We start from the raw sequence: 27,495 nt of genomic DNA, 5'->3' as shown, positions 1-27,495 counted from the left end.
TAGTTATGTGATCGCAACAAGGTCCTGAATAATTATTTTTACTTACAACCATGTTTAGATTTGTATTTTCTGGTTAAAACTGATATGACTACTGCTTGATATCAAGAACACGGAACCATTGATCTCAACAACGTCCTGAAATGTTGTTTTTACCTGAAATCATGTATAGATTTATATTTTCTGGTCAAAACTTATATCACTACTGCTTGATATCAGGTTTGTTGAGGGGGGAGTTGCACCTGGAACCATTGATAGCAAAGCCAATACTTTTATCAATGAGCGACGAACAATACAATTTTTAGTTGTAATGTCACTTATTGCAACAACGTCCTGAAATGTTATTTTTACTTGAAATCATGTTTAGATTTGTATTTCCTAGTGAAAACTGATATCGCTACCGCTTGATATTAAGTTTCTCGAGTCGGGATTTGAATCTGAAACTACTTATTGCAAGGCCAAAACTTTTATCACTGAGTCACGAACAATCCCATTTCTGATCGTCATGTGGTACATCCCAAGAGACTATTTTTACTTGAAATCATATTGAGATCTTTATTTTCCAGTGAAAATTGATATCACTACTGCTTGTTATAAGATTTGTCGAGGAGGGTATTCAACCTGGAAACATTGATTGCAAAGCCAAACTCTGAAAGACTATTACTTGAAATCATATTTAGATTTTTATTTTCCATTCAAAATTGATATCAGTGCTGTTTGATATCAAGTTTCTCGAGGCAGGAATTGAACCTGGGACCATTGATTGCTTGGCCAAAACTTTTATCACTGAGCCACGAACAATCCCATCTTTAAATCATATTCAGATCTTTAATTTCTTGTGAAAACTGATATCACTACTGCTTGATATCAGGTTTCAAGAGGCGTGAATCAACCTGGAACCTTGTGCTTTCAACTTTTATCACCAAGCTACGAACAAGTTGATCTTCAATATTTGAAGAAAGATAAATAGATTTGCTAAAAAAATCACTTTGAATGATAATAATAATAAATGGTAGTCTTCCCGAAGGCAGGTCCATGGTATGAGAGCACCACCAATCAATAATTCTTTTTTCCTCTCTTGTTTATTATTCCGATTACCATTTTATTACAATTATTTTCTTTTTATTCACTCTTATGAATTTTCCTTTCCAAACTTCTGCTTCCATGTCCTTGGTCTTGTGTTTCGGCTTTCAGATCCCTGTATTTCCTTCCTCTTCTCGCGTAAGTCATCAACCATCTGCCTTCTTTTTCTTTCCAATCCTTTCAGTCTTTGTGTTTTACCTTCACCGACGTCATTTAGTAGGCACTCTTTTTGCAGAATGGGTCCGATCCAGTTTCCTTTTCTCTTTAGGAAGAGTCCTTTCTCTACTATTCTCAGGACTTTTCTTTGAATGACATGCTATGCATATTAAAGAAAAATGGATAGTGCGCATAAATCTAAAGAATAAATATAGTGCGCATGTTTTTGTTATTATATGATGATAGATATTGATGCTTAAAAATACTATTAAACGAAAATAGAAGTTTTATTATATTTGTTTTGAACAATGTTTTATATTGCTCATCAAATTGCTCACATTTCTTAAATATAGATCTGACTGTGTTCTTTTCTTTTTACTTTTGCAGGTCTTGCTAATAAAAAGAAGACCGAAATGCTTATACGAATACTAAAACTTTCGCAATAAAACGGGAATTATAAGCGGAGGTAAGTTTAAAAGATTACTTATTGATTTTTATTTTATTATATTCTATTATATGCATCATATATATAAAGTTTAAGAACATGCTCTATAAGATTTTTATAAAATCTATCTTCCAAATTGAACATTATGAATATCTCTTTTCTTATATCGGTTCACCTTAGAAAATTTTATTTTCGCTTTTGTTAAGTTTTTATACTAAACTTTTATCCAACGACCTTTTCTTGTGCGATATATGATTTAAATAATCGTGAACAGCTGATATGTTATCAATATTTATGTGGTAATTATTTAAAATGACTCATTAATTATTCTGAAATGGGCTCATTACGTGCTAATGAGCTGTAAAATTTGTATTTTTGTAGCCGATTATCACCAAATGATCGACATTATAATTAACACATTATGCATATCTGAAAAAAAACAGTTATGATGTGTAATTGAGGAAATAATAAAAAAAAATTAAAATCCAGTACTTTTTGAAGCTTTTTTGTAAAATAGAGCAAATTATTGTAAAAGATGAATAAAACCTTTATTTTAATTATAAAACATTAATAAAATAAATAAAAGATTAAAAAATAATTATAAACGTTTAATAAAAATAAAATATATACAATAAAAGTTCAGCTCTCATTTTGTTTTAGAAGCATTTAGGTATGTAAATTTAAATTCTGTATTTTTGTTTTCAAAGAAAATATTAGTATATATATACTAGATGACCCGACAGACGTTGTCTTGTATCCACGTCTACAATTCAAAAGTTCCAAATTTTTTAATATCCTATCCAATACTTTTTAATATCCTATTTGATGTCCTGCCTTTGTGATTCATTTATGGTCTTAGCATAAGCAGTATAAGAAATTCAGAAAAAAATATAGCATCTTCTGGTAAAAGAACAATATCAAGATTTTACCATACAGCATAATTGCTTCAATAATTTAGTCTTTTATATAATGATAATTTTCATAATCTAGTACGATATATTAGTTGCTTTTAGGCAATTGAAAATTTCTAAATTACATTTTTCTTACTAATAATTTAATAAACATTATTGTTCATGTTCAAATCTTAGGTGAATTTGTAAAATCTAGTTCATATGAGCACTCTTCAATCTAAGATCAACTTGCTAAATATTCCATATCCAATGCCAAACAAATGAATTTTTGACATAGGAAACAAAATTATAAATATTTTTTTTAATAAGTAGAAATATTTTTTTGTATTGTTAAATAATTTAGTAAAGTAAACCAAAATGCGACATGCATAAGTTTAAAAATATAATTAATATGCAATTTTGGACCTATTGCGTTATTTATTAGACTGAATTATATAATTTCATCTGCCAAATTTATACTGTTGACTGTATCTTATATTATTTTAATTTCTGGCACATTACAGCTGCTTTTCGGCAATAATGATGTAGACATTACATTTTTCTTGTGTATTATATTCTAATATTATCTAGGCTCATAATTTCAGCTAAATTCAAATTTCAAGTAAATTGACATTTCTAGCAGATGAAAGTTCAAATGTTTTCAATGTCAAACAATGATAAGTGTTTTTTTTGTAATTTTTGCCATTTATTTTAACCGTGATACTAAAGTTTTATCGTTCATTAAATCTTAAAAATTTCCTTTGACAAACTCTAAAAAGAATTATCAAAATTCGAATAACCGTTTAGGATAAGTATCAAATCATACACCCGTACAGAAGAGTTTTATATATAAGATTTATATAAATTCACTTTCAATTTTATATGGTTGCCTGTTCTCTGTATCTGAAATATTCATCTGGTATTATAAGTAAGACAATTTCATACTTTCTTATGTCAAAAGAAAGTGATCGTTGACTTGCGGAAAAATTATAACTCAAAACTAATAAAAAAGATATTTGTGATTATTCATTCTGAAAAGAACAAAAGAAATAGCATAACAATTTTAATAGATTTTTAAGTATTTTATAAAAATAGTATTTTAAAAGAAGAAATGGTTTCATGCCATCAACTGTTATCTCCCAAGCTTCTACGTTACTTGATTTTCCCCAAAAGGAAAATTAATTATGGCTTACAAAATTGAATCCTCTTCCAATTTTCAAATAGACATGTTATTACAACACCGTAATGAGACACTGATCTCGTATATGTAGAAATACCAGCGGGCATAATTGCAAAAATTCGTGTTCACCCACATGGTCATACCTACATGGTATTGATACTGATGATGTCATTATTGATCTGATGAAAAAATTGCACACGGACAATCACACTTATGCTAATCCCACGCAAAATGAAACAAACAAAGGTAACTGTTTTATAATTGAACCAGGTTTTTAGAATTTTTTAAATTATTGAGATATTATTTGGTTCATGTTCTGATCTGCGACTTATAGTGAAATCATAAAATTTTCGACATACCAGCACTTATTCGTCATGTACCTTTTTTTATTCCAAAATTTCTACATTTTCCAATACTTCTTACTCGTTATTTCTGATTAAGTTGTTTTTTTACAACGATCAGATCTTCGTGTTCTTTGAGCTGCTATTGCTGATTTAGTTTTCCAATTTGCTATTTTTTATGAGAGGACAACCCAGTGGTTAACCACTTTTCTTTGTTTAACTATGTTCTATATGAATATCAAATAGAATTAACTTGTCTCTGATGCCCTTTAGATGATGTTTGAGATCTATAGCAGATCTTATACTGCTTGATATCGAGCTTGGCCGAAGTGGGATCGAACCTGGGACTAGTAAATTCTATTAAATAAATGTTGCCACTTATATCTTATATACTTCATCACGATTTTTTTCTATTTGGCTTTCCCTTACATCAAACACATTTTGTTGAACTTAGGAATTTAATAGATCTATTATTTAGGGTCCGAGTAGAATCCTATTGATTTTGTCTCTTCTGTCTACTAAAATTGTTATTTTAATTAATTTATTTATGTTATTATTAATTATTTGTGTTTAGTTTTTATTAGTTATTTTTATTAATTAATTTATGACTTTTCTCGATATTTGATCCTAAAAGCTATTTGGCTCATTATTTAAATTAGTTTAGTTCTTATTGGTCTGGGAAATTAGCCAAAGGTATTACTGGTAACGTTCTGAGTGTAAAACTTGTAGAAAAATCATAAGAAAAATATTTTATATTTATTTTTTCTATATTCAACATATGCAATTCTAAATTTTATAATGAAAATAAACAAAAAGCGTTAATTGGGATAATTAAACTATAAGAGCTTTTGAAGGCTTTATATGAAATGCCAACATATATTTTCATGTTAGTTTTACAAAGGAGAATAGTATTTATATTCATTATTTTGATGAATATTTACATTTGTACTCTATTTTATTGACTTTATTCTTTTATTTTTTTTATTTATTTATTAACTTCCCGAAGGAGAAGTTTGCAAGACTATTGACCGAGCTATTTTTTTAGAATTAACAGAAATGTGCAAAACTTTTCGTCCACGTTTTTACCAAGAATCCTGAACAGATTTAGTTAATTCAAAAACCGTTTGAAAGATTGAAGTTGAAAAATTTCGTACCATGCCTTTGTAATTAATTTTTGTCATTTTTTTTGACAATTTTATGAGTCTTTGATGATGATAGAGTTCATGGTCTTCATCCTAAAATATTACAGGCCTAGGAAAAGTGGTTTGATTATGAAAATTTATAACAAATTTTGTGTAATAGGCAGTGTCACAATTTCAAAATACTATTGCCACAATTTTGAAAATTGCTAAATATTTATTGTATCACCGCATTTTAGGCAAGCAAATGGTCTATTGCAGTATTTTTTGGTATGGTTAAAGAGTTGACAGCGCGTGCATTGTATTATGTTGTTAGTCTTTCTCGGAGGTTCATTGGGAAGTTCATGCAACTTCTTTTTATTTAAATCCAATATTTATCGAAAGCTTCATAAATCTTTTTAGTGCTTTACTCCCTTTATATTCACAAAAATTGTAGTGTTATACAGAGTTTAATTTTTTATGAAATAAAAATGCTAAGTTATTAACACATTATTAACATGCATCTCGAATTTTTTCAATCAACCAAATAAATATTATATATAATAATTATTCTGGTCCAATTGTTCTTCAATGATGTTCCATTATTTTCGCACTCAATCTAATTACTTTTATAACCTAAGCATTATGGACACTCAATAATTTCCGATGACTTTCATTAAAATTTCAATGCTAATTTTCAAGAGAGATCATTCTTTGATTTAAGTCGCCAATTCAACTTCAATAAATTAACTTTTGATTGACCTTAACCCTGTGCCATACATTCTAATGTGCCGTTTATCATATGTGCAGGTACAGGTAGATCGTTTGCTATAACACTTTTGATAGAGCTAACTTTCTTAATTCATGACGTGAAAATAGTACATCATCTTGTCTTTGAAGAAACGAGTTGTAAAAAACGTTTGCTTTGCTTATTGGCAAATATTGGTTTAGTATTTATCATTGTCTTCAAAATTAGATTCACAAATTTTATTTATAGGTTTTTAAATAACATTGTTTCATGCGGTGGTAATTTGTATTTGATTGAAATTATGTCATAGATAACTTGGAATTTATTATTGAATATACATATTTGTAAAATCAAATATAAATTGTTTTAGTGAATCTTGAAAAGCAAATAACATGAATAATACTTCTCTAATATATATATCAATTTGTTTCTAAATCGAGATTGAATTAATCTTGCTATTTTTTTATGGATTTCAACATTCTCATCATAATAATTATTACACAAATTCTTGACGCAATTTATTTTAACCAGAGTGAAGTGAAGTGATTAGTTTTTATTTAAGTAATTCAAATATGTGGACCTCAAAAATATATGATTGAAATGCGATTAAAAATGTATAAACAATAGGATTCAATGTAAGAAAGATAAAAATTATAATTTGTCATGCTCTTTTAAGATTTTAATTGAATAAAATTGTTAACTTATCGCAAGAAAAGTCCTTTGATGAATTTTAATACAAAGGAATTTATACGGTTCTCGATCGATACTTTCCGTTAAACTTAGATTTTTTATATTTGCAATCGGAGCTTGTAATAGTTTCTATGAGCTCTAAAGATCCTTTAATAATATCTTTCTTGTTGGGATGATTTCCTAATTATGTAGACCTTTATTTTTAAAAGGCAAACCAACAGTTGGCTTTATGAATATTTGGTGTATGGTCTCTAATAATGCCAACGTATTTTGATGCACAAATGCTGGTACATTTTTAAGAAAATAATTTCTACTAATTAGTACTGCAATTTGAACGTTATTTTACTTATTAGACTTAATAACAGTTTTAGTATTATTATTGCTATATTTAATTATTATAATAATATTTAACCCTGTAAAACAAATTTGATGGAAATATGAAGTAGAAGGACACTTTTAATATTTGCACTTAAGGTGTTTTTGTTTTAAAAGACATCATTAAATTACATTCAAATTACACGAAATTTACAATTCATCATATATGTCCTGATTATTATGTTTACGTATTTAATTTATATTAACAGTAAATAGTTTTGTCATATATTGAATTATAAAAATAAACGCTTAATTATTAAATCGAAGTTAATGTCCAAAATGCTCAGAAACATGTCAGAAACAAAAATATGCAAAAATTTTCGTTTCTGATATTTAGACAATTACAATAACTTACCTCATGGGAAGTTAATAAAAAAGCAGATTAGGATTAAAAAAAGTAATTTTACAAGAGATGAAGTAATAGTTATTCAAACTCTTGGAAATACCACTTCAAATATTAGCACAAATAATTATATTTAAATATAAAGGGCTACTTTTGATTGGAAACATATTTAGATCTTAGTTTTTCAAGTGACAAATGACGTCACTATTGAATTACAAGTTTCATATGGGCCAAGCTAACTTTAATAGACTTTTTACTTTTTGCCAAAATTCCTGAAAAAACTCTATTTCTTATGCCACACAAAAATGTTTGATATGCCCCTAAATTAGAACTTTTTTAATGTAAAATGTGGTTTTCTACCAAATCGCGTATGTCAGACGATTGACATGTAAATAATGTGGACGAAAATCTTTGTCTTTTGAAAACCTGAACTTCAAGGAAATGTCTCTAGTCTAAAACTTCCGCTTTGCCCCTGCCTCGGATCCCTACGGAAACCACAGTTAAGCAAAACTTCGTGGGGGGAGGATCTAGAATGTTATCATTCTTACCATGATTTTATACATATCTTTTAAATGAGTGAAGTCCCATTCGCCCTATGTCTTTAACATGTGGATATTAACATATGGGATATTTAGGAATAGTCTATATTTTATTATTGTTATCAGTGTAAATCCTGTAACCCAAATGAATAAGTATAAAGGGCTAGTTTAGTTATATATATATATATATATATATATATATATATATATATATATATATAATCCTATTTTCATCCTGATGTCTATGCTTGCTGTTATGCAATAGTTGTTGATTGCTTTATGATGAGAAATATCATCAGTGTTCCTTAATTGCTTTACAAATAGTAGTAATAATTGAAATTGGTTTCGCATGTATTGTGCGAGTTGTCTTCAAGAATTTTAATATTTTAAGCACGTAATTATTTTTTTTACCTTAGCTAAATATTTTGTTTATTCTGACCATGTTTTCCGACCTTTGTCTGACTATTTGCATTTCCAGCCCCCTAGTACGATATTATTTCAGTCCTAGTACTTTAACCTTATCCCTTCGACGCAGACTACACGGCGCGACAGCGTCATTGATCTGTTCGGGTTTGATGATTCATCTCGTGCATCTCGCACACATTTATATATTGAAAATTAATATATACAATGTATATATATATATATATATATATATATATATCCTAAACTTAGGGGCCATTTGCAGGCAGAAGTTCTCGTGCAAATATATTTTGTAGTTTATTTATATTATTTTTGTTACATGTCTCTGCAGTATTCTATTAATTTACATAAAACAATGTCTTTTTGGTTAACGACAACGTAGTGTATAAATGATACTGGTAACCTAGGTCCTTTGCACATATATTTTTCTATTTTGCTCCGGCGGCAAAATTCATATAAATCTCGGAATTCGCGAGTGGAAAGGGTTGAATAATCAAAAACTGTTCGAAAGATATTAGTTGGGAATGATACTGATTAGTTTTAGGTGAAAATCTACCGAGCCATTTTCTTGTAATTAACTGTTGAAAAAAAATTAAGCCGATTTTCATGGAACTTTTTTTTGGCGATATATACCATGGTCTTATAGAGCTCACTGAAATATTACGGCCTTAGAACAAGTAGTTTATTTTTAAAAATTCATCAAAGTTTGAGAAAATGAGTAGTTTTTTTTGACGCTTGTTAAAATTAAAATTAGTCGATTTACTTGGTATAACGATAAAGTATTTGGTCTTAATGAATATAATAAACCATTAAAGGGAAACTGGTTCAATATAAAAATTGTTGATTTTTGTAAATTTTCTTTTAGAAAATACTTCGAGTTAACGTGTTCGTTCGTTTTCAATTATGTGTAATAAATCCACTCGGATAACTTTTAATCACTCATAAATTAATTTATTTTTTATTGATTAAGTCGATTATTTATACATATCGGGAAGTTCATGTAACTTGCCTCAAGGCAAAATACCAATACCAACTAGTCTCTAGAGTTTTTAACAAGAAGTGATTCTAAGAATTTAAGAATTTATTTCTTTTTATAATATTATTTTACTGTTACGGTTACAGCAGATAAAAATAAAAATTAACCTTTCATAAACAATAAAGAGTGATAATTTATAATTAATGAACAATCATTATAAATATGGCAATCTGTCTATTGTTTGAATCATGTGATTTATTTTTTATCTTATCAGTTTCTTGTAAAGTCTGTCATACCATATTTTCAAAAGAAATCTCTTAATCAGCATAGACATGTTATTTCAACAATAACTCTGAGTAATGAGCATTTCGATAGCTTCATTTGGATTTCTAAAACATCAATGAGTTTTAACAGGTGATTGTTTTGGGAATAATCTATATCAATGAAAACTTTTAGCGACATGTATGATTTTAAATAATCATTACAAATTTTCTCACAGTTACTAAATCTCATTTTATTATCCTTTCTGAATCGATATCAGACAAAAGTCCTGGACCAAATGCTGTTAAATATTTGCTTTACTATTTTTAATGCTAATATTAACTTTAATGTTAAATTACCCTTCCAGGCCTTACTACCAACTTGGTAAGCATTTTTTTAATAGTCTTGTTGTAGTGAAGTTTTGTGTAAGAAATAATATCATTACATAATAGCGAAATTAAAATTAAAATTGAAAATTAGTAAAATAAACCTAAATTATGCGTAACTTTATAACTTATCCTTCTTCCTCCAATTGAAAAATCTCTTGCATCATCAATATAGCTTATAAAATAAGTAATATTGATTGCTGAAAATCGACATTTCAGAAAACCGGTTTTCGAATTTTAATTTTACCAGGAAACCGGTTTTAGTCGGTTTTCGAATTTCATATAGAAAATAAATTTTTGCTCGAATATTCTTTAATAACAAAAATTTATCCGCAAATTTAGTGCGATTTAAAGCAGTATTTGACTGAGTTTATTTATTGTTCAATATAATGGATAGTAAATAAAATTATTTTAATTTAAATTAGTAGAAGAAAACAATAATAGTTTTTCTGGACTAAATAACTTTGAAAATAATTATTCGTGATATTAAGAAATATATAATTTACATTTTGTGCTGGTGGATATATATTTTCATGAGTAAAAAGTAAATTTTTCGAATAAATAAAAATAATACATTTTTAAATAAAAATGTATTTATCAAATTAAAAAAAATTAAAAAATATTTGGTACATATGTTGATACATACATACTTGTTAATATCAATTTTAGTTTTAAAAACAATTAAGCTAAACCTCGAGTTTTCTCTATTCCGAGCAATTTCAATTAATCAATTTTAAAAATTCTAATTGTTTTTTTTGTTCAGTAAAATATGATTTCAAGCAACTCAGAACGTAGATCAATTTGTTATTTAGAATGTCCTTTGTTTACTCACAAAATTTCCCAAAATAGATAATACTCTCTTGCGACCGAACTAGGCTTAATTGTTTTTAAAGCTTGATATAATCATTCTAAGTTTTCGTTCTTTTATTTGTGGCTTCTAGGGCTAAAAACTTTTTTTTTTAATTTGAGTAGAGAAAGTTACTTCTTCAAGAAGTTACGCTGATTTAAATTAATATTTACACTGGTATAAAAATCTAAATTAATATATACATTAGACAAAAAGATAACACAAAACCTTTCTGGAAACCATAGCAGTCTGATAAAAGCTATTGAACCAATATGGTTCCAAGAATCAAAACGCTTGCATCTATCTTTTATATTTGGCTATATTTGCCATTTTCCATTTATACAGTGAAAACCGACTTATTCTAGCAAGAAACCGGTTTTCTTATTCCATAAATTTTGCCAAAAAACCGGTTTTTGAAAACCGACAAACCCTATTGCCAATGTCACATCATCATCGGCCTAATTTTCTTGTAACCTGTGTTAGATAAGAAGAAATCAAACATTTCTCATACAAAAACTTCATTTAATCCATGTGTTTCCCATAGATCATAATCAGAATTAGTACTTTTTCTTATCATCCATATGTCTTAATAAAGATTGGCTTTTACTTACTCTGCGTGCCGTGTATAAAAATTAATCATACGAAATGAATTTTGTTCTCTCGTGCTCATGTTTTCGGTTTCCTTGCGTGACTCGCCATTTCATATAATTACGATCATGTTTTGCTAATTACTCAGTCAGAAGATACTGATATGTATGATATGATATGAAATATCTCCTATGCCAAGATTGTATGTCATTGACATAATTCTCATACTGTCACACTACATTGGAAATACATCAAATTAATTCATTAAGTTAATTAAAGCTTTGATTATAATACAAATGAAAATGAATAAGAAGGATTTTTACGAGATGATTACATCTTTGATTATTTCTCTTGGGTAATGGATAATAATGGTGGGATGTTCTGTCCGACAATCATTTGATTTACGATTTTCATTATACTAAAGAGCCCTATTTTGCTAATTTTAACACTGGGAGAAATAATCAGGATTATTTGTTGTGTAATATTTTAGTTTAAGCTTGACTTATTCAATTTAAGCACACCAATTTAGTTCAACCAGACCAATTTCAGGAATGAGAATGAATTAGGGTTTATACAAAAACCGACATTTCAGAAAACCGGTTTTCGAATTTTAATTTTACTAAAAACCGGTTTTTGATTTTTTTGCTGTATTATTCTGTAATTTATCTGCAAATTTAGTGCAGTTTAGAGCAATATTTGACTGAATTTATTTATTGTTGAATTTTATAGATAGTAAACAAAATTATTTTACTTTTAATTAGTCGAACTAAAAAATAATGGTTTTTCTTGATTAAATAACTATGGAAATAATTATTCGTTATTCATGCATCATTTTCACATATAAGAGTGAAAATATTTTTATGAAAGTGAAAGGAAAGTTTTCGAATAAATAAAAATAATACGTTTTAAATAAAAAAGCATTAAATTAAAAAAAAAATTAGATATATGTTGATACATATTTGTTGTTAATATCAATTTTAGTTTTAAAAACAATTAAGCTAAACTCGGGTATTGTTCCAAGCAATTTTAATTAATTAATTTTAAACATTCTAATTCTTTTTTTGTTTAATAAAATTTGATTTCAAAAAACTGACAGCGTCTATCAAATTGCTACTTAGACGTGTCTTTTGTTTACTCACAAAATTTCCTGAAATAGAAATTACTCTCATACTCAGTGGCGTAACTATAGGGTGGCATAGGTGGCAAAATGCCACGGGCCCCCAAACCAAGGGGGCCCCTGGCCGAAGTGATCGCGGGATCAAAAATATTTTTTAATATTGTACCTGATTATTTTATTACACTTGGAAAATTTAATTTATGTTTTAATATATAGTTTAAATTCTCCTTAAAGTCCAAAGTGAGACTACTAAAGACAATAATACAATTACAATTTAATCATAAAACATTTGAACACAGTCTTCTGTGCTTTTAGGCACTCAACAAAACTAACTTTTAAAGCAAAAATGGCATTATAATGTCAAATTATTAAACCCTACTAGATGGACAGAACATTATGATGCTCTTTTTGCTGTAGAAGTTCGTTTTGTTGAGGTCTAATAAGCATCTAAAGTACTCTAATAATCTAACTAAAGCTATCAGTTTTTCAAAAGCACTAAAATATTTGATTTTTTTTTAGTACAGATTCAAAGTATCGGCATGAATTTGAAAATTTAAAATTATAAGTGAATAATATAAGAGAAAAATGGTCTATCAATTTGAATTAATATTTTACTTGATTTTTGTCTTTATAATTTCATAATTTAAAGCCATAAAATATGAATTAGTCGAAGTTGGTTTGCTCATTTGTAATATAATTCATTAAAAATTGTTTTGGCCAGTAATGATGCTATTGAGTATTTTGAAAAATATCGAGTTTATTAAAAAAAAACTAAATAAAATAAACATTGAGTATCACGATAGGGCCACTGTTACGCCACTGCTCATACTTGCGACTAAATTATGCTTAATTGTTTTTAAAGTCTGATATAATAATTCTAAGTTTTTGTTCTTTAATTTGTGGCTTCTAGGGTTTAAAACTTTTTTTTTCAGTTTGAGTAGAGGAAATTACTTAATATATACACTGGTATAAAAATCTAAGTTAATATATACAAAACCTTTCTGGGAACCATTGCAGATTGATAAGATATCAAATGATATTGAACCGATATGATTTCAAGGCTCAAAACGCTTTCATCTATCTTTTATATTTGGCTATATTTATCATTTTCCATTTATACAGTGAAAACCGATTTTTTTCACTAAAAAACCGGTTTTCGAATTCTATCATTTTCGCCAAAAAAAAAAACGGTTTTCAAAACCGGTTTTTGAAAATCGACAAACCCTAAGAATGGTTGATTTATTTACTTATATTTACATTTATACAACACAATTATACAATTATAGATATTAATGGTACATAACTTAAATTAATACATAATAATGCATACATGAAATATAATTTTAAAAACAAATGTTCACTCATAACCTTATTCTAAGTTTCGCCTTTTATAAGAAAAAAAAAAACAGAATAATTTACTCAAAAGTTATAACTCAAATACTCATCAATAGAGTAAAAAACCTGCTCTATATAATATAATACATACATATGAAATATTGTTCATATAAGTATAATTTTTATATAAATTACATTATTATATAATATATTTAGCAATTAGATTGATACATCAAAAATATCCCATTTCTGGGTACCAGATGGATACCCAACTTGGAAACCTAATATCAAGCAGTCGTGATATCTGGTTCCACTAGAAAATACAGATCTAAAATACATTCTAAGGCGATAATAGGTTTTCTTAGACATTGCTAAATCAAATTAAACATATATTATCTCTAATAATAAAATTAATTTAATATAGATGAAAGGTCATGTAGTAAGAAATATGGATTGGATTTTTATGGATTCTAAAATTTTGATGGTTCAAATAGAAATAAATTAATCATAATGGCTTTTAGAAGGGTACTATGTAGTGACTTTATATTTAGAATTTTAAAAATGATGACATATAAATAAGATAAATTAAAAAAAAAAATTAAAAAAAATAAGCATAAATCTAACAATAAGTATAAACTAACTAATAGTAAAACTGTTCCCTTTTAAGTCTGAAAGGGTTTCTACTGTTCAAGTTTAGTCTTTTTAAGTCTGAAAGGATTTCTGGTTCTTGTGTTATGTTATATATAATTCTAAAGATAATTTTAGGTTATTCGTTAGAGAAGTCGAAGTTTCTTCTCTTACAATTTAGAGCTTCTTTCATAGAATTTTGTTTTTCATAGAATTTGTATATTAATTTTGTAATTAATTTGAATATTAATCCAATTTTGAACATATCTCGGTGCTGACATTGTTTGCTTAAGGATCTTGTTTGGGAAGCCTTGAATAATTTGTATGTTACTATTATTGTGTGATCCTATACTTCTGGCTGATCCTTGTGATTATGATTTATAATTGTTTGTAAAATTGAGCTGGTCTATGCTTCTTCTATTAGAATTTTTGGAATCGACGCCAACTAGCAATCTCTTTAAGTTTTTTTTACCTTTGGGTGGGTCAATTTTTTGCGAAACTCAAGATTACTTTCTGATGAATACTGTATTTTAGTTGATCGCTTTGTACGGAACCTTTCCTCCAGTCAATAACCTTATTGCTCCTAATGTTGAATGTTCAAACCCCCTTCTTAGCATTTGCGATTGTTTATCACAGCTAGAAAACAATAATAATAGTAATAAACTCGAAGTGATTATCATATCAACAAAGTTATTTTTTCTTTACGCCAATTGAAAGTAGGAAAATGATAACCGAGCAAAGTATATTATTTCTTAATAATACTTATTAACTATTTGCTTGCAATAGAGAAAGAAATAGAGAAATTTTATTGCTTTTTGAATGTAAGTGAATTTCTCTCTATTTTATTTATATTGAATTAAAGTATGTTGAGTATGTAAAACCAACCGTCGCTCAGTTATTAAAATTGAAAAGCTATTAAATGTATGATCATTTTAATGAATCAACAAGATTCAAGAGAACCGGTTTTTGTCATTTTTATTCATATTTACAACTTTTTAAATGAGATATAATAAATTGCATGGTCAATAGTAGAAGAAGAAAAGTTATAATAACGCATTTATTGTGCTAATTTTTTTTTGAGTTGGCTGGTATTTATACAAAGATACATTTTTCATACGTAGTATTTCACTTTTTTTTAATTGATCACCACTTTAATCATACACACATTTAATATATAAATTTATGAAATAATATAAAACTTGGGAGTCAGGACTTTATTTTCAAGTGGTAACTGATATAACTACTGCTTGATATCAGGGCTTACCGAAATGCTTAGCAACAGAATTAAAATTCTGCTCTATTATTATTATAAGATGATGTAACATCAATAAATAATGGACCGATTCTGCCGCTGTGCATTCAGGCGTTTTACACATAAACTGCAACGTCACTCGTATGTTATGAAGCTGAGTCAGAAAGACCCTGTTATCTAAGATGTTTTTTTTTATTTGGTGCGGTTTCTAGTTAGGTGTTCCTTCTGACAACCACATGGTTTTTATCAATATGTAGTTTGAAAAGTTCTTCATAACATAGCCTTGCCATAACATTTGTCTGTTATGCGGCAGAATCGCTCCCAATATTGGTTTATAAGCACATGATGATGTAACATTGTCATTCTCATGTCAACACAAAATATTAATACTTTAGTCAATTCGGTTTTTCTAGGGATCACTCGTGGGTAAGTGGGTAGATCGACTGGGCCAGAATCAGTGGTCCAAGATTCGTTTCTACTTCTAGAAGCCTGATGTCAAGCAGTAGTAACATTCGTTTCCACTATTTAGCAATATGTTTCCCAGTAAAAATAGCCTTCATCAGGCATTGCTGCCTCAATTTGTGTTTAGAGTTTCTCCATGCAATATGAAAAAAAAAATCATTTTGGAGATTGCGGAAAATCACTAGGCCGTTCCTATTAGTCTATTTATTTGTTAGTCCGTCTGAACTGATTTCATTTCATGATATATAAGGATAGTTCTACTAACTTGTGAAATATGTGTCTTTCACAAATATTTCACTATTTTGACACTGCGCCAGATTGTTGTTCATCGTGTTTTCTTTCTTCTAACGTATTTTTCTATGACTCACGAAGAAAATATGAAATCATCTTGGCATTTTTCCAAACACGTTGATAAACTCAATGATGTCTTCCCTGATTAATTAAATTAGATAAGTTATAAAGTAAATAGATTTAATGACAATTTTTACCTGGTTGCGAGCACTTTTATATCTTTATAATTAATAATTTATCGATCATTACAAATTTATTACGGCTGACATTTGTAAATTCCACAAAACTGAATGTTTTTAACTAGACAGTTGTAAGTATAGTATTGAATAAAAAAATTACAAATTCAAATGACAAATCAACTGGTATAAATCTATATACAAATGAAAATTGGTTATAAATCTAAATGTAAATGAAATAAATCACTTTCAACGTTTTCATTGCAATATTTACAAATGATATTCATGTAACAATGGCTATAAATATTGTAATAGAAGATTACGTGGGTATTGAGACTTATTAATTTTTTTTTAATTCACGTATGCAATACAATGAAATAAAACATAATTAGCTCATAAAATATCGCTAAATTAAAAGAAAAGGTTGATGAGTCTGTAAGAAATTGAACAAATCATTTCATAATAGAATAAAAAATATTTATCCAAATAATTTCGATAGAAAAAAGTATAAGTACGACTTAATACTGTTTACTTTGCGATGTAATTTGAGTAGAATTTTTACATATTAAGGTCATCTGAACATTTTGGCATACCTTAGAAAAAATTGATGTGTGTATGTGTATGTATGTATGTAAGCATGTGTGTGTGTTTGTGTGGATACGAATTTTCGTCGACGATTTCAGGAACACGGATCATCCGATTTGAATAATTCAAAAAACATTCGATTCGTATTGATAAGGAGACGTGCTGATTAGTTTTTGGCAAAGGCAGGTCGAGCCGTTTCGAAGATCCGGGACAAAAAATGCCAAAATTGGTAATTGATTTTTTGAGACAATGGAGCGTCCGATTTATGTGATTCAAAAAACATTATATTTGTATTGACGAAATGAAGAAATGATGAAATTTTTGGGAAGGCAGGTTTAGCGGTTTCGTAGATCCAATAAAAAAAAGTAAAAAAAAATGCCATTTGGCGGACAAAAATGTTCATAAAACATATATACATCAAATTATCACATTATTTATGGATATTTTAATAATAAGAATAAATTTTATATAATGTTCCGTACCAATATTCATCCGTAATACTGCGACGCGGCGACCACGCGCTTCGATATTTTGTTACTACGAAATCTCGAGGTATCTTTGAGAAAAGATCTAAATTTCCAAAATATTTCGAAGTATAAAAAATTTAATTTTTCAAATTTTAATAAAATTTTAAAAATCACAAAAATCGATTTCTTTTAGAGTCCTAAGAGAAGAGTGAATCTTCATGAAATTTTTTTACTTTTGATATGGGAAGTTCTAGTAATATGCCTTAAGGCACGATGCCATACATCATTAGTTGAAGTATTGATCTCGCCGAGGTGTAATGTTAATATCGTGGATTAGCACAATCTAGTCCTGGGTTCGATCCCAACCTCTGCCAGCTCGATATCAAGCATTATATCAAATATCCACTTTAGGTTATAAGTCATAACATATATGCCAACACTATTATATTATATTATAATATAATATTATATTATATAATCTATATATAAGAAAGAAGGATGGTTGACTACTAGGTTTTCCTCTCGAGAAAAACACTAGTTGGTATAGCAAACCAGCTCATAGAACATGTAGTTCCAATAGCAATAATATAATTATTTTGTTAATTAGAATTAGAACCTTTTAGATTTAATACGATATTCCTAAATTAAAAAAAATAATTTAATTTTTTCAATAAATGTATACATTTTTTTAAATCTAATCTGGCACCATTGTCTAGCGTGGGCAAAAATGTTGCTAACATGTCGTGTCTGACGCAAATACATCTCATTCACGATGAAAATTAGTCATGGTTACTTACATGCATTATTAGTCACCAAACTCATTATCATTCTCTATTATCTAATCACGCTACAGATTTTAATTACAATTCAATGTATATCGATATGTGTTAATTAAAAACAATCATTTGATTAACTTTCAGTTTAAACAAACACGTGAGTCTTAGATGCAGTTTGCTTGACGAACTATGAAATTTATAAGTATCCAAAAAATAACTATGAAATTTATAAGCATCCATTTACTGCAATAAGATTTTTTTGCAAAATAAGTTGATGGTATTCATTTATAATTGATAATATTTTGTTCTAAGTAGGCAAATTAATTAACTGCGATCGACGCTGTTTTTGTGGTTTATGGATAGTTACTTTCATCTTTGAATATTTGAGGACAATTTCACAATTTTATAATTTAACCCTTTTCACTCGGATGCCGCCTGTATTTTACGATGTAAAATAAAAGGGCCGATCTACCGCAAAACAGACCAATGTCATGGCAAGGCCATGTTACGCTGCAACTTCCATACATTATGCTTCTGAATCATACTGTATTCTGTCAAAATCTCATAAACTGCAACATCACTCATATGTTATGAACCTGAGTCAGAAAGACCCTGTTATCTAACATCGTTTTTTTGACACTTATGCGGTTTCTAGGTTAGGTTTTTTATCTGCAGAGCAACTACATGGCTTTTGTCAATATTTAGAACGAATTAATATGGAAAGTTCTTCATAACATAGTCTTGCCTTAACATTTGTCTGTTATGCGGCCGAATCGGTCCAAAAAACTGAATGTCGAATATACTTCCGTTGCTTTATTTCATTTTATATATATTTTTGTGTATAAAACATCTTTGCACTAATATAAACTCTCCTGCTATTAATTTTTATTACTCCTATAGAATTTTTCTCATAATTTAATCTTTTTATATGGTCCTAGCTTATTGGTTAGCCCTTTGGTTTTTCAACCAGAATATTACGATACTTGGACAGCCTGGTAACAAGTAGTAGTGGCATTGGTTTTATTTTGAAAATATAGTCGGTAATAAGTTTTTGCGTTAGAGAAGTTTTAGTAGCATACATATGTATATCAAATAGAGATAGACAAATTTTTGGGTTGCCTTCTAAAAACCGACGTATTTAGGAGATATAATCAAACAGCATTGAGTTCTTGCTTTTCAAATATGAAAAAAATTCTTCTTGTAGTGCGTTGTCGAATGCAGTCGCTAGTCTAAATAAATTGAGTCAAACTTCAGCTTTTTCATTACTTAAATTATTTACACTAATTAAATATCTCATTCCTTTTGAGATTACTTTCTTTCCAAAATAACTTATGCAAAGTAAAATTACGATATGAATTGCAAATTTCCAAAGTTTTTTCTTCATATTGTTAATAAGAAGTTCTGCCAGACGTTCTCTATATTTGATTAAAAATGGCATGATTGCTTCTTCTGTATTTTGCATTTTTGCATCTTGGTGAATAAGCCAATTTGGTATGTATCTACCTGGATACTGAGAAACAAGTTCGTAATATTTTATTTTTGATGTAGAATATTGATGTTTCATCTACTGATGCATCTACAGAGTTGAATTTTGATGACTTCTTCATACATCTGCAGTAACTTGTTATGAATAAAAACATTAGACTATGAATCCAATACGTTTTGCATATGAATTCTAATTATAACTAATAAAATTAAATAACCACATTTATGATATTTTTATTATGTGTGTTTATTGTATATGACTTCTTGATAGTATGATGAATATGTATACTCTATTGTTTCTACAATATTGTTTTATAAATATTTAACCTATAACGATTTGCTATAAACGAACCTAAACCATTTAAGGAATTCTTGGCAAGAATCACAAGTTATTTTAAGAAATTATTAATACAGCCAAAATGGTGAAAGGTCATTGGAGTATATGGATGACATTTATAAAAATGTACAGTGAAGGCAAATGAAAACGTTTTATTGAGGGTATCATGGTTAACTGCACAAAATAATATTATTAGATACTATATTAAATAAATTTTATTTTATTCACGAATAAAATTGTTTACTTCATTATTAGTCCAAATGTTCTTAATTTGTCAATATTGGCTTGCTACGTTTTGAAGAGTGTATAATAATTTTACATTTTAAGCAAACTCTTAATTTGAGCATTTAACAATAATAATTTATCGAAAATGAAATATATTTATGTAATTAAGCGATATAAAATGTTTTACCCATAAGCTAATTAAATTTATTTAATTATCTAAATTTAAAGTTACAAATAGGTTGATAACTTCCATATCAGCTTAAAAATCTTAGTAAGTCATCATGTAGCCTGATTGGTGTTAAATCTAAAAGTTTGTCCATCTAAAATTCATTGCATCAATTTTCTGTAATATGCAATACATAAAAAATGTAAATAGAGCTCATAAAACTGATATTATTTTTGCATATCTGATTTTATTCGTTTTTGTGTGGATAACATCGATTTCAAGTCCTCGTTAGAATTGCCATGAATCTTTTGCGTAAATGTTGTCTCGGTGACAGATATGATGAATGAAGTAATGAGGAAACAATCTAAATCAAAGAAATTGATGTCTTACTGCAAATTAAACTTTTTCCGCATTTTTTTACAATAGCATTGTTCCGTATTACTTGCGAAATGCTTTATTGAACAAATGATAAATATGTAATTTTTTTTAAAATTAGTTTTGGATTTTTATCATTATCTTCAAATCTTGCAAATATTTGTCAGAAGACAAAAAAATTTCCATTAAATTCTCAATTTTTTTTTCAATTTTATTATGGCTATTAGTATCAGTAGAAGAGATTTTCCAGATTTAAACTGTGTTGTTATATTTGCTTTCTAATTAGAGTGATGAAGTGCATGGTTTCAAGCAAACTTGGCAAGTCGTCCAAGATGATTATTAAAATATTTTCTTACATGACTAAATAGCACGAAACCCTCAATATTATCTCGTCTCCTGACTAGTTATTATATTTAGCAGCTCGATCATCGAGTCTGACATTAATTAAAGGGCTGTAATTACTATCTGCTTTCTAATTCTTTCTGAACTTTCGAATGATTCAATTTGATTCAATGAAAGTAAACACTGAATTGTGGAATTACTATTTGGAAGTAATCATTAATTCTCGACGCTTATCAAATATTTTTAATATGTAATTGCTGAAGATATTTCTCTTTTGCTTGAGTATACTCTTACATATTACATTTGCATATAGTAATTTCTTGTGATAATTACATGATCAAGACATACATATTTAGTATTAAACAGTCAAGATGTTTTGACAAAAAAACTTGAATTATGAGTCATTTTCCTCTTTTACAGATAAAAAATGCAATATATTTTTATATTGAACGTAGAACACTTTATTCTACACTTAATTTAGTGATTTTGTTTATTAACGCCCTTTCGATGAAAAGGTTTATTGCTCGATGTAATTAAATTAAAAATGCACTGTCTTAAGTTTTAGTTTATGATTTTTTTGTATTCTTTGATACAATCTTTAATATAAAATTGTAAGATATGAATACAATAATTGTCTTGAAAGAAAATGTACAATACAAATTTAGATAAGTTTGATTTAGATTGTAACTTTGTGTTACGTAGTTATAGAATTTATTAAAACTCTCCTTCGATAATTCAGGTTGTTGGACCCTTGTAGCTGTGGACTGTATTAAACACTGTTTTTTTTTGTATCTTATGTATTTGTTGCAGTTCTAATTACAATCACTGATTTGTTACTAAGTTATAATGAAAGAAGATATATATATTTTTATTGGTTATTTACATGTTGTTAAGCGGACTTTACTTTTTGAAGTGAACAACTAGTTCAATTAAAACACTCCGCTACCACCTCTACCAGGGGTAGTAACCAATCCGTGTAAAGCTTAATGCCCTGAAGTTTGTCACCTTCATGACCAATATAATAAAACAAAAAGACGTCCGAACATAGATATTAATTGAGAATTTTAATTAATTATCAGTTCAGCTACATTTAGTTTAACCACAATCACAAAAATCATGAATTTTTGTCATTAATAACTTCTACTAGCTAATTTTAAATTTAATGGAGATGACAATAGATAAATCCTATTAAAATACTATGTATTCTACGAACATAAAATTTGTATCATTGTTCTATAAATTACACTACAGATTTATTCCGCTAGTATACTAAGTGCACTACTTTAATCAAAAAGAGTACTTTAAACGGTAAAATCGTTGTATTCAGAATATTTAATTGACTTTAGCCGACTTTTTAAGTGTTTGTCATGAATTTAATGTTTTGTGTGTCTGGACTCAAAAATTTAGTCAGCTATGTTTACATGATCCGTACCATAACTTCAGAAATTATAATTTTTTTGACTTTATTTTACGAACACTAATTAGAACTACTAGTCTTATGCGTTCTAGGAGCTATTGTCATATAATTCGTATAATGTAATATGTATTATTAGAAGGCGACTTAGTGGTTATCCCTTCACTTTGTGATGAGATTAGTGAATATTTCTAATAGTGATGTGATATAGATTGCAGCAATGTCCAAAACGGCTATTTTAAGGAATTGGAAGAAGTATATGGTAATTCAACGCGAGAATTGAACCTGGAACCTCGCGCTTTCAATGCCAAAGCCATTTCCACAAAGCCATAAACAAGCTCAATTCAAAACCAGACTCTAATTTTGATCCCAACATGATTATACTACTGAATTCTAAATCTTTTAAAACTATATTTTATATTTCATTATTGCCATTTCATTTTTTAAATGACTATCGGTTAATGAAAATTCAGAACCATGAATCGACTTTTTGCCATTCTGATTTGTTGGACTAGAAATCGAATATGTCGTAATTTTTTGAAATTTATATAATGAAAACATCATGCATAAACAATAAAACCTAATAGTCCTAATCTTGATCTTCATACATATTTGCTGTAAAACAACCAGAGTTGGACACTCTTATGGTATGAAAAAAAAATTCTCCTTATTTTTGAACACTAATCAGAACTTAACAATTGTAGAAGCTGTTGTGATGATACTTTTCCTTAGTATGCTTAAGGAGAATTCTTTAAAAGATATCATGCATAAAAAACAAAAAAAACCTGTATGTAAACCTTATCCTGCATTTTTTTTCATGAATTTTTGGTGTTAATGCGTATAGAAAAATTTTTCCTCCTTATTTTGGAACGTTAAACAGAAATTAACAATTATAGGAGCTGTTGTGGTGAAACTTTTTTTTAGTATGCTTAAGGAGAGTTTTTTTTAAAAGGCAACCCAACAGTTGTCGTGGTTGTATTTGATATATCTTTTATCATTAGGTGTATCTAATGAAATTTATGTAATGATGCATAAAATAAACACTAATTGTCCTTATCTTGCATTTTTTACATAAATTTTTGGTGTGAATGCGCGGAGACTTTTAGGGTATGAAAAAAGGTTTTTTCCTCCTTATTTTTGAACACTAATCAGAGCCTAACAGTTCTTGGAGCAGATGTGATGAAACTTCTCCTTAGCTTAAGGATAGTGTTTTAGAAGGCAATTCAAAGGTTAGCCTGGGTATATTTTTCATTATTAGAATTTATCTAATACTGATGATATATTTTTAATTTGATGCTGCAATGATGACAAAAGGCTAGTTTCATTAGGAAACATATTTTGATCTATATTTCCAGGTGGAAATGGATATCACGACTGCTTATATGTTAGTCAATATATTTTTGAATTATGTGTGTGGATTATATATTTTTAAATTTGTTTTCTTTTATATATTGGCTAATTTGACTTAATACTAGTCTGTTCGACAGATGGCAACCCAAACAGTTGACCCACCTCTGTATGATATTTAGTTATTATTATTACAATTTCTGTAATAGAGAGAAATATTTTTATTGGTGCAGCAATGCCGGATTAAGGACTATTTTCCTTTGGAAACATATTGGTATTTATATTTCCAAGTAAAAATTGTTGTCACTGCTTGACAACAGGCTGCTTGAAGTGGATATCTAACCCGGTAACTCTATTAAGGAATCTTGTATAATAATAATAGAATCTGTTCTTTTTATTTCCTTTGGTTCTCTAAAACTGGGTTTTGTAAACTGACATCAAAATGACCAAACTCCTATTTGGATCACCAAATTGTTTCTTAATCAAATATTGTGTTTCTTGCGAATTATTGTTCGCTTGCAAAAGTTTTGTTCGATATTATACATTTATTATTAAGATTGATAACTTGTTGCTTGTTGAAACTAGTTACCAACACAGCTTCAAGTTAGGCCTACTGCTCTGCAACATACTTTGTCATCCTGAGTGTCGAATTTCTCATGATGAGAGTGAATTTAGCAACTGCTCTAGGTCATAAGTAGTAGGCCTAATGTTTTTGCATCAATGTGTCGTAAAATCCAAAATGTACCCCATATCATATTGTCGTGTTTGGAATAACAGGTCGTTTGCCTCGATCACGAAAGGTGTGGTCCGTGTTCCACATTGTTCTAACAGCTCTTATTAGCATGTGCAGTGTGCTCGCAATGGGAGACCGATCATGCATGCCATATTTTAATAGGTGCTCGATAACGGTTCACTTCACCATCGTTTCAATTAATTTGTTAAGAAAATCGTAACTTGACCGAGTAATACATATTATTGTTTAGAAAATTACACACTTTTTCAATTTCAACTGTCTACTTATCTATCAATTCTTTTGTTTTTATTTATAATATCAACTATTATTATTAATAATAATAATTTGTCTGCGAAAGTAAGTTCATAGCGTGAAAGCATTAAATTTCTATCACACTTATTGTGGGAGCAAATTAATGTGAGAGTGTTTCCTCCCACAACGCAGCTGGGTCGAAAATAAAGTACAACAAGGAATTACTTTCATAGGGCCTTGAAAATAATATTTTTAAAAATATTATATAAACGTTTATCGACAACAATTTATTGGTAATTCAATAGTTTATATATAATTAAATAACCGGAATAATAATTGATAATATAAATATTTTAATATCAATAATATATATATGTATATATAAATATTATTATATTAAATACATTAATATAGATATAAAAAAGGATTATTTTACAAAATATTGAAATTTTATATATAAACTAAATGACTCAACGGACGTTTACTTGTACCCAAATCTACATTTTTTAATATCCTATACTAATATTTACAGTTCAGCTAAAAATAATAATGATTGTTTTTCGAATTACTATTTACACCAATATATGAGTGATGTTGAATGAAGAACTGCTTCAAATAAAATGATGATTCTCAATTCCCACAGTTAACACTTTAATTATCTTTTTAACAAATATTAAAATATGTTCAATAAAATTGTATATTAAAAATTATACACTGCTATTTATAGAACAAATTCATTTCCAATAGCTCAATTTATTTTAATGGCGAGGGTTATCCAATATTTTTAGTCATACCTGTTGTAGATGTTAATGTATAAGTGAATGATTTTTTGTTTAATCACGACTAAAACATTGATTTTCCAAATTTATCACACAAAAAATCACCGTCTGCCTTTGTGATGTATTTATTTAGGTATAAAAGGCATTCGCGGTAAAGGTACAATATCACCTTGGATTTTTCTACACAAAATAATTGCTTCAATAATGTTGCATATAATTTTTATAATTTCATACCATATTTTAGCTGGCTTTTAGTAATTTTAATATCTAAATTACATTTTTCTCACTAGTAATTCAATATACATTATTATTTAAGTTTATATTTGAAGTGAATTAACTTGTCAAATCCTGTTCACGTGTGCTCTATTCAACCTACGATCAACAAAATTATTGCAGTAAATGGAGAGGGGAAAAGCGTGTGCCCTGCGATTTTTTTTTACTGTGCTCCAATTTGCTCGATATTTTGGAAATAGGTTAATCTTCATCTTAAATTCAGAAGTGGAAACAATTTGCACTCTTTCACCACCCCCCGCATTAATTGTATTATAACTCTTTTAATTCTGATTTTATCAGGCAAATAAGTGTCAATCAATAGTTTGTCATATTCATTAAAACATATGTTCATATCAAAGTCAAGCTTTGTTTATGACAGAGATGTTTCATCTAAACTTGAGTCTATATATCCAACTGTCTCTTGGCTAATCTTGACAATATGATATAACAGCTAAAAGCACAATGGTTCTATTAAACAATGCTACATAAATCTTAATTATGATTTACAAACTGTGAATAATGGACGTGTGGATGCTCATTGCGATCTTATATCTCTATTGTTTTAATTTGTTAATTGTTAATTAAATAAATACGAGAGTTACATATGTAATTAGGAAGTGCGTCATTTAAACCTGATCAACTTCATTTAGTTGCGCATCGTTGAAGCATACCTTAGTGGAAGTAGGTACTAAGTAAAAAATTGACTATATCAATTTAAATAAATAAATCAGTATTTGACTTTCAATGTATGTGGGTAGTAATAATCATCTTGGATATCAACCATTGGCAAAGATAAAAATATATATTTAATATGCATATAATCTTATCACAGACGGATTTCTACATCACCGAATCATAACTCATATCATGGTTCTCAGTATACATTTTTAACCTGCTTTTTGTCACTTTTCCATGATTGACACATGCATTTCTTCAAAAGATTAAGAATTCAAATAAAATAAGATATAAAAATCACATGTCTGATAGCCGATAAAGCTCAAGGCATTTATGATTTCTTCGCTTTCAATGTCAACGACCATGCATTTGTACGACCAGCAATGTTTCTGTAAAATCATTACTGACGCGGACCAACTGTGTCGTACGTTATGAGATTTTTATCCTTTCGGACAGCTTACAGAATTTTAATTAATTCCATTTTGAGCAAAAGTATTTTTAAGTTATTTCAGGAATACATCAGTTGAAATAAATTATCTTTAGAAAACCTTTTATAAAGCTAAAAAGGTGTTAATTAAATGCTGGAGTATCTGAAAACTATGTACTTTACATTATATT

At 28.2% G+C, this 27,495-nt stretch overlaps 1 protein-coding gene across 1 annotated transcript in view; it reads left to right on the top strand.

Moving 5' to 3' along the window:
* LOC113383459 (F-actin-monooxygenase Mical-like) overlaps positions 1-27,495 on the top strand; it is an 85,431-nt gene that overhangs the window by 6,310 nt on the left and 51,626 nt on the right. The window contains exon 2 of the mRNA XM_026621723.1: positions 1,624-1,702. The gene's annotated coding sequence lies outside the window, so the exon portion shown is untranslated. The remainder of the gene's footprint in view (positions 1-1,623; positions 1,703-27,495) is intronic.

Source organism: Ctenocephalides felis, unplaced genomic scaffold (genome assembly GCF_003426905.1).
Source record: "Ctenocephalides felis isolate EL2017-DRISC unplaced genomic scaffold, ASM342690v1 CF-g0.4_SCAFFOLD_03570, whole genome shotgun sequence".
Classification (NCBI taxonomy): domain Eukaryota; kingdom Metazoa; phylum Arthropoda; class Insecta; order Siphonaptera; family Pulicidae; genus Ctenocephalides; species Ctenocephalides felis.
Note: the sequence above shows the minus strand (reverse complement) of the source record. Positions and strands in the feature narration are given on the sequence as shown.